This window comes from Argiope bruennichi, chromosome 2 (genome assembly GCF_947563725.1).
Source record: "Argiope bruennichi chromosome 2, qqArgBrue1.1, whole genome shotgun sequence".
Lineage (NCBI taxonomy): Eukaryota > Metazoa > Arthropoda > Arachnida > Araneae > Araneidae > Argiope > Argiope bruennichi.
In genome coordinates, this window is record NC_079152.1 from 90,386,411 (window position 1) to 90,405,528 (window position 19,118).

General features: G+C 27.9%; 1 protein-coding gene across 4 annotated transcripts in view; it reads left to right on the top strand.

Moving 5' to 3' along the window:
• Positions 1–19,118, top strand: part of LOC129958047 (protein disabled-like) — a 146,876-nt gene that overhangs the window by 45,579 nt on the left and 82,179 nt on the right. For 2 of the 4 annotated variants that reach the window (XM_056070201.1, XM_056070228.1), the window contains exon 1: positions 5,802–5,983. The exons of the other annotated variants lie outside the window; for them this stretch is intronic. The gene's annotated coding sequence lies outside the window, so the exon portion shown is untranslated. Of the gene's footprint in view, positions 1–5,801; positions 5,984–19,118 lie in introns of those variants that run through there. 4 annotated transcript variants of the gene reach the window in all.

Consider the following 19,118-nt stretch of genomic DNA (forward strand, 5'->3'; position numbering starts at 1 on the left):
ATAAATGAATAAAGAAAAGCAATTGTGGCATCAAGAATCAACTTCAGTTTTGTATAACTGAATTTTCGGTATTCGAAACATTACCTAAAAGAGAGATATTTAATACGATTTTGAACAAACTCTAATTCATTGTATAACAGATTGATAATATAATCTAATAATTAACTTTGAAAAGAAATGTAACATTAACATTTGTTCCTCAAAGTCTTGCGAAAACAACAATGCTTGAAAATGTATATTTTATAACTACGTTTAGTTTAAAAGTGTGTTAAAAAACAGATCTGATTTGATATTTTATAGATTAACGCTTCAAGTACGCTCTTTTGGTATTTGAAAGTCCATTAAAAATTCAAGAGTGCTTGCGACTATCCTGTCATATCCATGCAATGTCCAATCTGTCCATTGAGATTCACATGAGCATTAAATGAATAATAAATTTAAAATATCAAAAAAAAAATAATAATAAAGTGTCTAAAGTTTACAATATATACAAATAAAATCGCCACATTGAATACTACTTTTGTATGTTTCTATGCAGGTTCTTTTCAGACAGGTTCTACACTCTAATCTGTTCCCTAGAGATGTTTTTTGTTTATTACCCCTTCTATGTTTGGAATCTTAAATTAGTTCTTTCTGACAGTATTGTATTTTCACTTTTTTAGTTAATTCATTTTAAACATTAATTAGTTGTCATTCGATATTTCTGTATAGTATACTGTATCTTCCTGCGGTTGGACATTGTGATTTTGTTTTAATGTTTATGCGCGTTTACTTCTTTTTATATGGAAGTTTTCATTTATATTTCTAGACATCCAGAGTTGGCTTGTTTATTAATCAATTAAATTATTTTATTCTAATAAAACGAAGTACAGTGTATATCCTTAGAATGATTGCGTTTACTCTGGGAATGATTGCAAGGTTTTTAATATATAAATAATGGATCTCTCCCTGGCGACTTTTAAGGCTGCTTTGTCTTGAGGTAGACTACAGAAATGACTTGTCTTTTGTTAAAAATTTCAACTCCCCAGATATCTTTTTTTAAAAAAAGATTTTTAATTATAAGAATCAATGCATTGTTCCATTAGAAAGCCTAATGCTTTTAAAGAACTAATGTCTTTCGGAAAAGATTGCTGTTTAATATTTATTCTGTTTAAAAGAGGACATCCGGAAAAATAGTATCCCGCATTTCCTGCCTTCTATTGCATTCATTATTTTTGCTTTTTTTGAAAGAATTATGCTCTTACATTGGTAGAGAGCCTTGGATTGTAAGGTTCTGATTTTTATAAAAATCATTAGAGGAAAGTTTTGTGCTAGCCCTTGGAAAAACATCAAAAATAAATATGGGACCGTTCTAGGTACCTATTGGAAGTGATAGATTACTAATTTAGTCTTGATAAGGCCCTTATCTGTTTGTGATATGAGCCCATTTATAAGGCTGTTTAATTAGTACATTTAGTATATATATTACACTTATTCACTGGAATATTTTTTGGAGGTAGTACTCTTAAGAAAGTGAGATCCGTAAGCTATAACCTATGTAGCTTATACGTAAATCCAGTCCTGACATGGTAATTTATTAAAAAGTTAATTTTTCATCTAAAATTCATATCTGTTATGAAAATAAATTATTAGAATAAATCTTAAGAATATTAAAACTAAATAAGAGGAAATTACAAAAATTACTAACAATTTATTTAAAAATAATTTTATACATGGTTTACAAATTAAATTGTATTTAATTAATAATACAACAGTTTCAGATAAGTAATAAAAGAAATGAATGCTTGAGGAATCTTTTTTTTTTTTCGTAATAAACTCAAAATCTTCATGAATGTTCTTTTATCGACCAGTTTTTTTTCTTTACCTAAACAAACAACATATTGTATTTTTCAGCCAACTTAAAGGTTGATGATCTTGACATTTGATCTGGGTGTAATATGTTTGAGGCATGACTTCGAACTCTTCCATAGAGGTACAATAGCGAAGCAGTTTTCATTTCCGCTACTCCTACTTGGTCGCGGCCTAGATTCACGCCTAGTTTTGCTCATAGTGTGGGACGAATGTTATGATTTTTCTGGCTGATTCAAGTTCGCGCCCTTGTTCTTAAGAATTCCTGTCACTTATATAGTATGAATATTTATATTTTTAAAAGAATTTCTTGTGAGGAAAAGTTGCTTAGATAGTTAGCTTAATCTTTAACCGCGAATTCGTGAATTATATGCTGACATTTTGAAAATGTTTTCTTAAATTGCTTTTATTGTAACAGCACAGAACTGTAATCTTAAAAGTGTAGAAAATTTGTGAAAGATTTTGTGCTTAATAAATTATTTAGTCTTTCTTTGTTTGTATACAGGATAATTTATTTCGCGTTTGTATACAGGATAATTTATTTTACTTATATTTAAACTGGGTTAAAAATTGCTGGGGTAATAATTTCGGCTTAAAATTTTCAGCAATTCACTTTTTTTTTTCTCAATTTTGCATTGCAAACTACGCGTGATAAGATATATTTTGGAATCCATAAAACGACAATTGATTCTCTGTTCTCCCTAAGTATGATATAAATTCTGTTAAAAATATATTTCGATTTTTTACCAAAGACAAAAAAAAAAAAAAATGATCATAATATTTACCATTCCACTATTATGATTTCTTATAATGCTAAAATGGAAATAGAAAAATTTACATGTTTTGTTCAAAGGATACTGAAGGAAAAATAATGGGATTTCCTAACTACCACGTTCATATAAATTTCATTATGTAGTTACATGGTCCGTTTGTGATTGTTTTTGTAGAATCTTTTTTTTTGACACTCAAGGACATGAATGATTCTAATTCCCTTAATATTACATCTGTGGTGAAACTTTGGAGGTTACACGTTTCTTTTTTTCTCTCTCTCTCTCTCTCTTTCTCTCCTCTTTTCCCTTTCTTCTGTAGTGCCTATTTTGACAAATCGTCATGTTGACATTCACTGAAGTGTAAGTTAAGTTTTGAATAAATGTTACTAATGTGTTTTTTCACGCACCGAAATGATTTTGTAACTGTTTAAAATCGAGGAAGTCGTTTTCTCCCTTAAGAACACTTGTAGCGAGACATCGTCACATTAAATATAAATAAAAGAGAAATGTATAGTACTCTGCAAATAGTTTTTTCATGTTTAAAATAACATTTCATGTGCTTATGTTAAAAATGTGGAAATGAGGAATGAGGGGGGGGAAACACTATGTTTTCTTCCCTCCCCTTTTCTTTTTAAATAATACTTTGAATTCGTTGATCCACATTTATTATGCAGTTTCTTTATCGTATAATTGCAGCTGGTACAATTTTACTTAAATTAAACTTTAAAACTTATATATTTGAAGTTTCGCAAAATTTTGAACTGACGATTTTCTTTAGAACAAACTTTTTGAGAAAATAAAAAAAATTAAGAAATCAGATGAACAGCGTGAGTATTCCGTTTAGTTTGAAAATAAAAGACGAATGTCATATTTCATAGAATTTGAACAAACTTTCTGAAGAAATTCAACGATAGGAATTATTTCTTATGTAAACTTACTAAGTATTCGCCACTCAACAGCAAAGTATATTTTTTTTTTCCTTTAGTGCTTATGCTAAGAGAGTCTTATAGGGATTTGTTTGATAAGTGTATATTTGGGAGTACGTCGTTCAATTATTTTGATTTGAAAAATATTTGCTAATCACGTTTAATGTTTTTCAATTTAATTAGTCGACAGTTGCAACTTATACTTTATAAGAGTGGGGAGAGAAGAGAGAGAATTTTGTCCTTGTGGTAGAAGAGTATAGATTTCGTTTCCAGAATTTACAGCCTTCTAAGAAGTGTGCTTACAGAACAATTTAGAAGCAATTATTTATTCGATATTACGGAGAAAATGAGGTGTTATAAAAATGATACAGAAATTGACATTGACCTATTTTTCAAGTTACCTTCACGTTGGAATACTAACAGTCAGTTCATAGTTCAATATTACAAAAAACGACAAAGTAGAGAATATTTCAACATAATAACTGGTATCCATATAGTAATTGTGAGTTGTATGAACTTTTACTGCAGTTACATAGACAACTACACTATCGAAGTCTAGAATTTTCCAATTGTGTCTTATCATAGCCATCTATTTAGAGAAATATAATTTAGAAAATGAATGTTGCTTTAATTAAAAAAGAACATTAATCTTCAAAATAATCACTTTTGGAAAAATAAAAATTTAGTTCTCTGACAAGAGATTCCTCATCAGAGAACAATGTTCTATAAATACGTCATGTGGCATTTCTAGAAGCTCGTTGGTTAGCCCCATTGTGTATAACAGTATACTGAATATTTACCAATATATTCAGCTAGTTTTGATTGCCATTTTGCCTGGATTAAGGGATGAATTGCCTTTGAAAATACACGTTCTGTAGATCTTAGCCGTTTAATTCAAAATGCCTATTATTATGTTACAAGTGATGAACTGGATTGCGTAAACACAATTATTATTTAATGAATGTAGTGTTGCATAAATGTTAAAGAATGCGTTATTATTTTCTGATTCTACCCTTTTAGTAATGTTTTGGAATGTCTATATCATCCTCGAGAATTACAATGGAAGACTCCGTCGGACTCCAGTTAGAAGTATTGAAAAATGGTTTAAGTCTATAAAATTGCCTTTTAGATAGCAAAGAAAAGATTTTCTTTAATATTTCAGATAAAGCCATAAAACTTAATCTTTATAAATGAATTTTAAAAAAATATTTCATTCGTTGACTTTTTTTCACTATCAAGACAATTAATTTGACTATTTAATTTGAAAAAGTTTTTTTTATAATTATTTTCTTCAGAAGCCAAAGTATTTTCATACATTTTGTTACCTTATTTGATGAAACTTTGCAACTGGAAGTATATATCTAATCGTAATAGTTCAAGAAACAAACGCTTGTTCTTTTATTTTGAGTCATTCTGTATATATATATTCACGATAAATTGAAATTTAAGAAGCTTGCAACATATTAGCATTTATACATTTTTCTTGCATGGGTTATTCAGATATTATTGAATCGGTAATTTAGTAGCTTTTATATTCAAACCAAATTCAATTATCTCATAAAAAAATCTGTTTTATGTAAAAAATATCTTTATCTGTAAAATAGAATTTTTGAACGGAAAGTTATGAATAAATAAATTTTTAATTTTATAAAATATTTACACACATTTTTAATAGTGTGGAAATATTTTTGAGATAATTGAATTTAGTAACACAATTGTAGAATTATTTTTTCTATAAAAACGCGTGGAAAGATATCTCAGATTTTTAAGAGCTATAAATACGAAAATACGATTTTATGTAGTAGTTTGAAATCTTTTAGAACTCATTAGGATCTTAATGATTCGTGATTTTATGTGTTATTTTATTGGTCCATAATGGTTTCTAATTTTTTTTCCCTGAATGGCGAATAAAATTAGCGAATTATTGTAATATACTTAGGACACTCTATTAATTTTTTTTTTCTTAGAATAGTACAAAGTTATGGTTAACCACACACTTAACTTCGTTTCCTGACATTCATTATGTGTTATCTTGAAGTTTTATTTCTGTGGAAAAAAGTGATGGTCCAAAAATAAGAAGTTATAACTTTTCCTTTTTAATAAAGGAGCGCATTATCTTGTTTCCTAATCTTTCCTTTTAAATCTAGTTCTTTGTTTGGCCTCCCGAATGGCGATAAATTGCCAAATGTGAGTACTAGATTCTCGCCAAAGAGGGCGCCTGTTTGAATTCGAGTTTGTTTATCAGAAATCGCTCCATACTCTCCGAAGCGTCGAGTCCAACAGGCAGTTCTCGTGTTTGCATACCAGGAAGGATTTGATATATCTCCTAAGTGAATTTTGATATTGTTATTGTCTTTGGAATTTGTACATACGATAGTGGTCATTTTGAAGAAATAGCGAATTCTTAGAAGCGCTTACGAGGAAGAAAACAGGCGGAAAGTAAGTTTTAAATGTTTTTTCCAAAAAAATTCCAATAAGAAAAATATTACCAAATAAACATTTTTAATTTGAACTCATGTTTTATCCCGGATTTCAATTTTGTACTTACTGAAACAGCTCTGGACTCTTTTTTTTTTTTTTTTTTTTTTTTTTTTTTACGGATCGGGATAAAATTTAAAATTTTTGTATATTTTTAAATTGTTGTGTAAGTATAGAACAATAATTTACTGCCCACAGAAAGTACATTTATAAAATAATACGAAGCAGTTTTATATATTTGTTTAAAGAGAGTTTGGATTAAAATTTTTAAAAAATGTTAATTAAATTAATTTTTTAAAATCCAGTCAAATTCGTACATCTTAGCTCTACAAATTCATTTCTGCATTTAAAAAATAAGTTGAAAATTAATAATCGATTATTTCAAACTTCTTTAAATTAACTTCTTTTTTTTAACAAAAGAAAGTTGCCTCAGTATTTGATTTATTGGTTTTTCTTTAAAAATTTAAATTAGTTTTATTGTTATCATTAGTATACAATGTGATCTTTAATACAAGATTGCTGTTTATCGGTTTTGTATAAATGCCTACAGCTTTTTAGCACATAATTATCGTAATAATTTCTAAATATAATATTCTTTAATTATTTATGTTTCCTTGAGCACTGTGCCACTTGTTGCGCATGACACAACTTTCCGAACAAAATCTCTCGCTCGAAGTATGTAACAGTATGGAAGATATATAAGAAGAATTTAAATCACTATTAGTTTTATTCGATATTCTTACAGAATATGATCATAGTTAGAGATTTTTTTTCAACTATAAGCATTTTTTTACTATGCTTAAATTCTTATATGATAATTTGAATGGAAGTAAGCATACTTTCATCGATAATTTGTTTTATTTATAAATAATATTTTTACTATTGAATTATCAATTTCGTAGTTATTATGTCTTCTCGATTTCTACTACTAATAAAGATGAATGTATGTGTTGGCATTCTAAAGGACAGATAATTAGATTTAAAGTTATGAAATTTAGCAGAGGTATACTTTGGAAGACGATATATATATATATATATATATATATATATATATATATTTATTTATTTTCCTTTTTTTGAGGTTAGATAATATGCAAACTTTGTTATAGCTTCAAATTTTTCTCATTCTACCAGCGTATTGAGATTTTTCTTTCTGTTCTTCATATATATCGATTTCTCTGCATTGTGATTCAATTCTGAATTCATGTTTTCATAGAAAGATATTTTTCGTAGTATAAAAGTTTCTTATTGGGAAATATTGATGAAAGAAAATGTAATTCGTCTTTGAAATTGATGTAAGGAGGTTGAAGTCATCTGCTTTAGCCGTGGACACAATCTGTAATTCTTTATCCCGTGTTCAACAAATATCATAGTCTCGAGTCGGGGGGGGGGATCAAAACAAGTATGAAGTGAGTTACAAAAATGAAAGAATATTAGTTTTTAGTTTGAGATTGGGAAATAAATTTTTGTATGAGATAATTTTATCAAACTGATTTGTAAGCTCTAATCTAATTATTTCTTAAAATTGTGTGATGTATGAATGCCATTAAAAATTCGAATCTATGATAAATTTTTGACATTTACTCTTTGTAAAAGAGAAATATAATACACGAAATTAATCTAACATGACATGAACATTTTTTATAATAAATATTATTCAAGAAATAAAAAAAAAATGTATTCAATTTCAATAGTTTGCAAATGTTTTGAATAATTCCGATTAAACAATTTATTGTGTGTTTAAAGTAACAAGGCTGGAATATTTTAGTAATTAAGTTTATAGGAACTCTTCTGAATTGATATTTATTTTAATGAATTCGAATGAGTCAAAAATATTTGATATCATCCGCAAAAATAAAATGGTATATGGTATTTAATAATTAAGCCTAAAATAAAATAATACATTTTATTAAAGTATGACTTTACAATTTTTTTTCGGGTTTTAAATTCTTTGTTATGTAAGAAAGATACAAGTAATTTTTCTATGTTGGATGGAATTATTATTATTTACTATTTTTAAAAAGAAGTATACAAAGAGAAATTATTGTAAGAGAAATTATTAAAAAAATGATATCGAGATTTCGACAAATTTCTACGTTTTAGACCTTCTGAATCTGGAAACACATTTTTGAAACTATGTCTGTACTCTGTATGTAAACATGATAATTCAAAAACGCTTTGAGCTAAACGGATGAACTGTGATGTATGACTTTATTTCAAATTTGTAGATTTCAAATTTTGAACTAAGTACGTTCAGAGGAAGCATGTGGGCTCAGCTGCCAAAGTGCAAATAATTTTAATAGTTATAAAAGTAAAAAGTTAGATAAAATGCAGATTTGTTTCACATTTTGAGCAACATTTGTAAAGGAGTTGACTATATTTTGATCTGTATTTTCGCATGCGTGTAAATGCAATAACCCAAAAACTCAGTGATTTAAATAAATGAAATTTAATATGTGTTATATGACTACATAATTCTGTCTGTTATATGACTGTCATTCTATGTCGAATTTTGGTTTCAGTCAATCGAAAAAAAAAAGTCCATAATCGCTTTTTGAATACTTGTGTATTAATATCATGTTAACCAAAGACTACATGCTAAACTCATTAAAAATACTGGATTCATGCTAAAGATCTATTTGCGGCCCATAATTTTATGTGCAAAGAGTTGGATAACACTTTATTACAGAGTATGCTAGAAAGTTTTGATGAGACAACTCCTACTATTTAAAATATGAAAACTGTACATAAAATGGAAAACTATAAAAGTAGAATGAAGAGAAAAAATGTATAAAAGATGGAATATTGGAATTTATGCGACAAAATTATTAGAACATTTGTTTACTTTAACAATTTTTAACAACGATTAAAACTTACAACTTTTACATGAGAAATCGTAAAATGTGAATTTAATTATCGATCCATTATACTTCATCCAATTTATTTTACATCAATTATATATTGATGTAAAATAAGTTGAATTCAGCGTTTTTAATATTTCGAAAGTATTTTTTATGCTATCTTTTTATATTGGAAAGGACAGTTTAAAAATACTTCCACTATTTGCTGTAGTTCTCAACTTAATAACTCTCCATTGTCTCCAATTCGATGTTAAGGCGTGAAGTAGCGATAAAAATACTTCCACAATTTAGGAAATGTCCATCTTGCGGAGGGAGGTCTAATGGCTGTTTCGTGATTCTTCAAAAATGCGTGAATCTCGTAACGATGCAGGCGATAATGAGAAGTAATTGTTCTCGTGATATTCACGTGTGATTACCATTTTGTTCAACACATGCTTTAAGGCTGTGAAGCACTGCTGTTATTATGTAAGATATATCACCGATAGTGCAGTAGATATATGTATATATTCCACTTTCATGCCCTACAGTATACTGATACGAACAACTGAATATAGTAAGAATGAATTGGCGTATTAAGGTGTTTATAAGAAATTCGTAATTTCAGATGTGCTTTGTCAATAATATGTTTTTTTTTCTCTACAATAAATGCTTAGGAGTCAGATATTGCATTCTGTCAAGACATTCGCTGCAATAAAATTTCTGTTTGTCAAACTTTATTCTTGGACTGCTATCTTCTTAACAGAATACGTATCATATCAATATAAGTATATTGTTCTTGAAGGAATATAAAAATGTATGAGTAATTATATCGGATTGCATTGTATTATAAATCGCTTGCATCAATTAGATTTAATTAATTGATCTGTGTTGTTCAAGCCCAAAAAAAGAGATCTTGTAGATCTAAATATATTTTGTTGATTTTAAAGTAATGATTTTGACTTTAAAGATTCAACCAATATGTGAAAAAAATTTCTATTACTGAATAGGAAATTATAATTTCGATAACTTTAAACTGATTCACTTTATACAGATTATTATACAAAAAGGATTTTTAATTACCATTTTCTGTATTCTTGTCTTTCTCTTGAGTTCGAATATTCGAGTTCAAATACTCATTATATTAAGGATGATGACACTTCTGTTATTCAATCAGAAAATTGCAGGCACCAAAATAGGAATTATTCGTATGAGATTTTTAAATGGAAGAATTCATTTTTCAGTGACTTTTAGAAATATTAGCCTATATTTGTGTAATTCCGAAAAAAGTAAACTTTTATTGACAAAACCAATTTCAAGGTATAATTGATGAAGAACATCCTTGGTTTAAAGCTTTTTAAAATAGTGTCAAAGAAAATTTGTTAAATTCAAAGTCGAGATCATCTTTCAACTCTTTGGAGGCCTTTCACCACGCCTCATCCTTTTATCAGATCACTGATTTATCACTGATACGGTCATCGCAGTCATAATTAATATACTTACAGCATAGTAGTTTCTACCTCATTTTATATTTCCGGAAGAAATTTTACTCTCCTGTGATGATTATATTTGGAAATATCTGAAAAAAAAAGAATTATATTTTTCATAATCATTGGTTAGTTTTAATGCATATACTAGAAAATCAAAATAGACGAAAAAATTAGGCGATTTTTTTTTTTTTTTTGCTGCTTTGTTATGTGTTCGATTTTTTTTCTTCTCTCCAAAATATAGATGACAGATTGTAAGTCTTGTAATACTGAAATCTTTGGAGCGGTAACAGTGCTTATTGCACCGCGATCCAAATCCAATGTCTATTAAAATCGTATTAGTAAAGCATCAATAATTCTGCGACCCACATTACCCTTGCGGTCTGTTATTTTTGCGGTTGCTTATGCCGATGCCTTCAGCCTCCTCAATAAACGCGTTTATGATCTTATTTGCTTACATGCATCATTATTTGTTTACTTTCCATGATTTTTTTCAGTGCCTCTACAGGCATAATAGATTTGTTGAAGTAATTTTATGTAAGCAGTTTCGAATTGCTCTTGTGCTTCGCATCCTAATTTTGTTTTTTGTTTGTGAAAATTTTTGCGGTTAACTTCCTTGGGCATTGCCACTTTACGTTATTTTTTGTATCTGAGAACAGAATTTGGAAATTAAGCTTATTTCTTTTATTTACAAGAAATCTGTTTCCCATTAATCCTTATGAATATGACCTTACAAGTTTTTACGAATTAAATTATCTTATTTTAATTCAAAATATCCAAATGGTACTAACTTTTATTGATTTCTTTCATACATATGTAATAATTAGATAAAGGTTTTTTTAATCATATAATTCATATTGTTCATTCTGAAATGCGCACTAAAAAATTAATGGCTTTTTAGAATGACTTCAAAGAAAATTCAGGAACTTCTATTGATTTCTTTGTATCTTATTTCACTGTTTAACAGAAAAAAAATAATTGAAAAATGCACGTATTGAAAATTTATTGTATTCAAAGGAAATGATTAAAAAATAATAATTTACGTCAAGTATCAAGATATCATTGAAATTTTGACATATAAATTAATTGATGATTTTGTTATGGCCTTTATAATCACACTGAGCTTAAATTTGTCTTAACAATGGAAGTTATTATATTGAATAACCAGATAAGTGTATATGAATGGCAATTCGTGGTAACCTGTCTATGATTTGTTTTTATATAATGCCTATTTCAGAAATATAATTTTTAGAATAATGCAAAATAAGGATACACCAAAAAGTCTGCTTTGTTTCTTTAGTGATTTCATAATTTATTATTTCACTATGATGCAATCAAAGTCGAAATAGGAAACATAAATGAATCAGTCTAGTATTTTCCAGTACAATTTTGATCAACCAAATACATGCTTTAGCCTTCAATTATCTTGTCTCTTGTTTCCTTTTTTTTCAATTGTGACATCTTAATACTTTTTTTTCAAGTATGCATCAGGTTAACCTATTGACATTAGAGCAATTTTCTTCGAACCGAAGAACAATATAATACAAACGCAGATGTCATTTTTAAGTAAAAGAATATTGTAGGCTTCCTTTTTAAGAGTAAAGAAAAAAAAAGCACTAGTTTTATTGCAACTTAATTTTCTGATACTTTAAAATCTGGCATTGTTCTTATCATTAGAAATGATGACCAGGATTAAGGCGATTCGTTAGCATCAAATCATATCTCTACGTTCATAGAAAACAACAAGGCAGAATTATGAACATTAACAAGTCGTATAAGGAAAAAATATTTTAGAAAAATGTCAGGCTTTGAAGACAAGTATCTTTAACAACAGATTCAGCCTCATTTTTTGTAGCTAACTGGACAAAATTATTTCTGAAACTCGTCTTGTTTATTACAAATTCAATTAAAATTCAGCGTCTCTTTCTCTTTGCAAAAAGACTTAAGACCTTTTAAGAATAATTAATCTAAAATATACGTATCTTTATTTAATAAACTTTATTTATAATAAAACCACGATGCATATGCATTTTTACTATCTTATTTGATCTTTGCGCTGGCAAAATGAAAATACTCATATATTTCCGGTTCATAACCAGAAGCCGTCGAAGCTGTGCTTGAATTTTATGAAATTTTAATCTTTATTTTCTACATTTGATTGAATATCTCTGTTATCAAGTTGGCTGTAAAAAATAATAGTTATAATTGAGTAAGACCAGTATGTTCTGATATATAATTGCTTTTCTTTCGGAAATCATTTGTTTCCAAATCTGTTTTTACATTTTCACAGTGTTTTTAAATATATGTAACAACATTCGAAATTTACTAAAAAAAAAAAAAAAAAAAAAAGAGGAAGATCGATTTGTAATCAGGTTATTAGATTTTCCTTGTTTTGTAGGAAGCGGCAACTTCTACGCTGTTTCATTGCTGTTCATTTTTTGGTGCAACTCAGAAATGTTAAATTACAAGTCTAGCCATTTAATGTGATAAAATGAATGACTTTCAACACTTTTATTTTTAAAAAAACCAAGGATTGGATGGCAACAATATATCCTGCTTCCTTTTAATAAAATGGATAATAAAATTGCAGAATTCTAAAAGAATGGATGCAACTCAAAATTAATCTTGCGGTTATGAGAAAAATATACGGGTGACTTTTTATCTTTTCCTTGTTTCAGAAAGTTAATTTTAGATTTCGTGAAACTTAAATCATATTAACGCAGTGTGACCCAGTTAAACTTTCACTTGCTTAATTGTCACCTCGCATCTATCGTCCTCATTTGAATATCCTACCTATTTAATTAAATTCTGTTAAATCGTCGCTGATTTTTTTTTCCTAACGATGTTGTTATGTATGATGTATTGTGATCTGGCTTAGAAGATTTTGTTGCTTAATATCAATTTTTATTGTATTAAGAGTCGTTTATTTAACTGTTTACCACTATTGTGTTAGCATACAATTTTATATTCTTATAATTTTTTTAATTTTATTTAATAGGTATACATTTATTTATGTTTAAATTAATTTGAATTATTTTACCTTGGCTCAATAAATATGCTTCATTTTAAGTATTTATGATTTGAAATAGTCTTATTGAGATTGAATTATAAATTGATTTTATTATTTTATAAATATTTTCATATTTGGTATTTCAGTCTGAAAGAAATTATTTCTCGAATTTTGTAGTAAATTATCCTTTATTTCTTTTTTTTTAAACCGAAGATTCAGAAATTTTAATGGAGCACTATTGTGAATATTCAGAGCGATATTTGAATAATATAACTTAATGGTTTTTGATATTTAATCCCTTATTAAAAATCAAACATTTCTCATGATGGGACTGAAAGGTGTTACTTGCAATTTTTATTTTGTTTCATTCTTTTTTATTGGTTATTCAGAATTTTCAGGGGAACAATATTGTAAACTTCCAGAGCGACATTCTAAGAGTAGAACTGACTGATTTCTAATGTTTTAAGACCCCATATAACATTAAACATTTGTCATCATATGATTAAATATCATTGGGCATCATAAGTCATATGATCATCATAAGACTTTACTGGTCAGTAATCCCTACGGAAGATTTCCCCCCTTTACTTTCATTTTTGGATGATGGACATTTATTATTTTGGATGATGCATTTTCCTAAAAATATCTGTAGCATAAAATATGAAAAATTATCAGTCATTTACGATGTGAACGTAGGCTGATGCCCTTCCGCGTTGAATTTATTTTCGTTTTAACTCTAAAAAATAATAGCAAAGGCCTTAATAAAATCATGAACTTTTGAAATTCTCCTTGACCGACTTTCTTTCAGAACGTGTCTTGTTGAGAGGGTTCCTTACCATTCAAACTATTTATTTTACCTTTTAACCACAGTAATCAGAGAAAATGGTTTTCAAGATGCGGAGGAGGAGTGAATTGCATTATGATGGAACATAACGTGAATTCTTGTTGTGTTTTCAGTTTTAAAATTATATGCTTCTTCACACAATACCCGTTATTGAATCAAAAATACAAAATGCCACTTGTTAAAATCTTTCTGACTTTTTCCCTTTAAATGATGATTTTGTTGTTTTTATAAAAAAGTCTGCTTAACTTTTATTCTGAATGCTCGACACGTTCGATGTTTTTTCCCAAATCGGAGAGAAGGAATCAAAACAAAAAGAAATTTGCACATGTGTATTAAGCTACATCTCGTTTCATACATTATTTTCATTTTATATATAAAAATATAACAACATATATGTATTAGTCAAATGTGTTTAAATTATTTGCGCTTTTCTGAGGTTAAATTACACTTAAATATTATTTTTTCAGAATGATATTCTAGCATTTCTTCCAATAAATTTTCTATTCTGATATTCTAAAATATATTTCAACATAGAAGCTGTTGCATTTAAAGTTTCATTTTGTAAAAAAAAAAAAAAAAATCGCTTTTTATTAAAAGTTTTATGGCAAACTTTTTTCAAGAATTCGTGGCCCTGGTGTAAATAAATAAATAAATAAATTCTCACATTTGTGTTAACTCACAGTATGCGATGTCCTACAAACATCAGTTGTGTATCAACATAAGGAATACTACCAACCTGTTTTACATTCTTAAATCATTTTCTTTTATCTTCTTGTGGTGAAGCCTTCATTGTCATTCAGCTAACGTAGATATTTCCATGTTTTGGCTACAGGGTAGAAAGCATATAGGATTACAGAGCATTGGGGGAAATGAAAAAAAAAAAAAAAAAAAGCACAACAAAATGACCAAAAACCTTCTCCCCAACCCCCATCACGTGCTTTTCTCACCATTTTGACTTACCTCTTGTGATGTAAACGCACCTGCAGCTATTATGAGTGCTTTGCTTATTGGTCCGACGTGGTCAAGTCGACCTTGAAAATCTGACAGGTACTTAGGGTTGAACCACTACGCGGAACTGCTTCAAAAGAAAAAAAAAGATTTTGTCGATCAAAATATATATATATATTTTTATTTCTCTTTTCGGATGATTAGTTTTTTTTATTTTTTTATTTTTTTTTATTTGAACTCTGCTACAGAAAGTGAAAGCGGAGGTGAGATGGTTATTAAAGTAACTCCACCTGTTGCTATCTTTGCAAGTATATTATTATTTCGCTATCACCAATTAATATTTTCCTACCCACTTGTTCTAAGGAATTCACTCTCTCACTTTGTTGGATATTAATGAGTGATAGACGAACCTAGCATAACAATTTTTTTTTGTTTTGATTATGTGAAGGCTTATTTCCTGGACAGCTCATGACAACTATCGATATCTATAAAGAAAATTTTAATTCTGACAAGACTATATACAAGGAAGACTTCTTTTGAATTTAGTAAAGCTGATTGTGTAGGCCAATACATTTTCAGTTTTTTTTGGTGTTTCATGAATTTGTATATCTTTTGATAAAAATGATTGATCATAATTGTAGAGTCGCAAAAGTTGCACACATTTGTTCAAAAATAATTCCTTTATCAATATAAATAATTTAAATTTGTTTATAAACTAATTAATTGTATTAAAAATTCTTACAAATATTAAACATCGTTGAGAAATATTGAAGTAGCTTATGATAAGTAAATATTTTTAATAATATAAAAATAAATCTTGAAAAATGTTGAAATTTCTTTTGAAAATTATTTTTTTTAAAAACAAATATTGAAACACCTCTCAAAGAATAAATATTCTTGCAGGCTACTAAAATACTTTCTGAAGAATAACATAATTGGCTATAAACATTATGTTTTCTAAGAATAACATAATGTTTCAAATGTCAAGTTCTCTCCCGCTCCATGAATCCGATTCTTGCTCGAAATTATTCAGAAACTCTATAAATGAAGCAAAATTTTAACACTATTTTGAAACCAAGAAAATTTTAATTCTTCTAATATTTCGAAATATACTGGAATTATATTTCAAATTTATTATCATTTTATGGTTTTTGGTTTAAGTTTCATATGCGTTTCTCATTTCCGAGATATTTATGCTTTCAGTAACCTTGTGCTTAAAATATACTATACAGATTAGTGTAAATTTATCAGCTGTTTATACATTTTGCGTTACTTTAAATTGCTTTTATGTGTACGAAAATTTTAACATCCGTATTAATTTTAACGCAGACGGTGATGACAGTATGTTTACATATTTGTCTTAATTTCTCCCTCTTTTCGGGAAATTTTAAACAAATTTATTATATACAGTAGACTCTCAGTAATACTGCACTCGCCAGTCCTTATAGTTTGGTACTTTCAGAACGGCGTGTATTAAGTGTTAAAGGAAAAACAAGGCCGGCGTCCTGGCATAGGGGTAGCGCGTCTTCCCCGTGATCTGGACGTCCCGGTTCAGGCATGGTTGTTCTTATTCTGTGTTCTATCTGTGAGGTATGTGAATGTGCCCATCCCCCCTTTAAAAAGGGGTTGTGCAAGCGAATGTGTGATGCATGAAATAGCTAAGTCATCTCGGCTCTAGTTGGCGCTATTGAAAAAATAAAAGACGCTCACTCAGCTTAAATTGCTGACAGATAACTGTCACCGGGCTTGTAAAGTGCCATAAGTCACAACAGGAAAAACAAGTCATTGTATGCCAATCTAGTGACCTTGGTACGACTTTAGCAATACGATTTTAAATTATATATTGTAATATGTTACATACAGTACAATTTGGTACATTTTATAATATTTTGTACAATAAACATAAATTTTACAATTAATAAACATAATTGTAAAATTTTAAAAACTTCAAAATTAAAATTAAAATTATTAAACTTCATTTAATAATTTTACAATTTTTAAATGAAGCTTCACTAATTCGTCAGTCTCTGGTCTGTCATTTTTATTTTTTTACAAATGCTTATGATTAGCCTTTATCTTTAAATCTTATTACATGAACTTATTTACTTTCACGAATAGCTAAAAAAAAGAATATTTATTGATTTCTTATTTTATCGTCTAATCTATTTTTCGGTCTTTTCATGTAATTTGACAGTGCAATTTCTGTAGAAATATTCGTAAAGAAATAGTGATCTTTGGTATAGGATTTTTAAAGTTTTTAAATTTTTATATAGGAAAGAATGTGAAAATTTTAATTTCAGATAAAATTTTTATTTGTTAGTAAAATATTTTTTAGACTGCATGGGTATGGTTGGGATAAAGTAATTTATTAGATATTTGAATATTTAATATGCCGATTTCAAAACAAATATTACAAAAAATGTTATCAATAAATTACATGTTTTCCCATGGTTAATCAATCCAAATATTCGACTTTCTGCTGACATTATTTGATGAATAAAAATGCAACCATCGTCTCATGTCGTTTTTCGTTTATTTCTTACCAAGTCTTATTATCATTAATTGATTTATTTTTATTAAGATGCAAGGCTAAATTTAAAAAAAATGAGCTATATTAATTATTATTATTGCTTTTTTTTATCGTCTCGTTCTAAAAATAAAAAAAAGTATGACTTTCTTGTTGCCATTCCGTTTTAGCAAAGTTTTATAAAATTTAACTGTGGATATAGAAGGAAATATACCAGACATAGAGTCTCTTTGATAGTTTTGTACCAAATAACAGTATATGAGTTGAATAGTTTTATAAATATTTTATAAGTAAGTGTCTTGCTAAGATTTATTGTATATATTTAAAATCTCGACGACGAAACTATTTCTACCTAATCGCATATTAATTATTAAAACATCGCCTACATTTTCTGTAGAACTTCTAATCTTCCACTTAATTTACATTAAGATTGGTTCCTAAAATGAAAAGCTATTATGAGAGAATCAATTTTTATTTCTTTTCCAGTCTTTTAACTTGTATGAAGAAATTGTCGAGAAAAAAAATGAGAAAAATAAGAGTCATTAGCCAGCCGAACATAATTGCAAAAGTACGTAAATAGTTTCGCCGGCGGACGTAATTGAAAAACAGCAGTGGTGCGTTAAGAAAGTAATTGGAGAACTCACGCATCATTGACGGAGCAGCGGGAAAGGTATGGATAGCTGAATAACTAATACACAATTTTGAAAAAGGACTGAATGGTTTCCCAACAACGCATTAATGCAGCATGCTGATGTTGTGCATTAATCAGTAAAATTTCTGAAAAAATTAATTAATTGATTCATTTTTATCAAAGACTAGCCGCCTTTGGTGACCAGTTTATTCGCCGGGATTAAAGGCTGGCTAAAATTTTCAATTAAATATTTTATGTAACTTTGTCTCTTAATAGCTTCTTCAGCAAAATATTTTTCAAACTTCAAATTTTGATAGTCATATAACCCATACTATTATAAAAACTTTATGCCGTGCTACTCATTGTATTAAGTATCTCTCTAATTTTATATCATCTCCCGTTAGATTTGAACTTTAAATTGAAGCCTAAGTGATTAAACTTCAGTTAATTCAAAAACTTTCTTTCAGAAAAGCAAACATATTTAAAAAAAATATTAATACCGAAAACAAAATAGCTCATCATATAATATCTATGTGCCTTATAAAATATTATTTATAATGTATGCAATATCTCAAAGGATTATTTAATAAAAATTTCTCTGATCACCGAAAATTTTAGTTTTTAATTTTACTTCCAAAAATATTTAAATAACATAAATAATAATATTTTATTTTATTTTAGTGAATAAATATACTAAAAAATTATGAAGTCTCAATTTTATATAATTATTAGGTTTAAAGGAATCATATTCAGAGAAATATATTTGACACTCTTTATATTTTAAAATTAACTCTTTTTTAATTTCTTAAAGT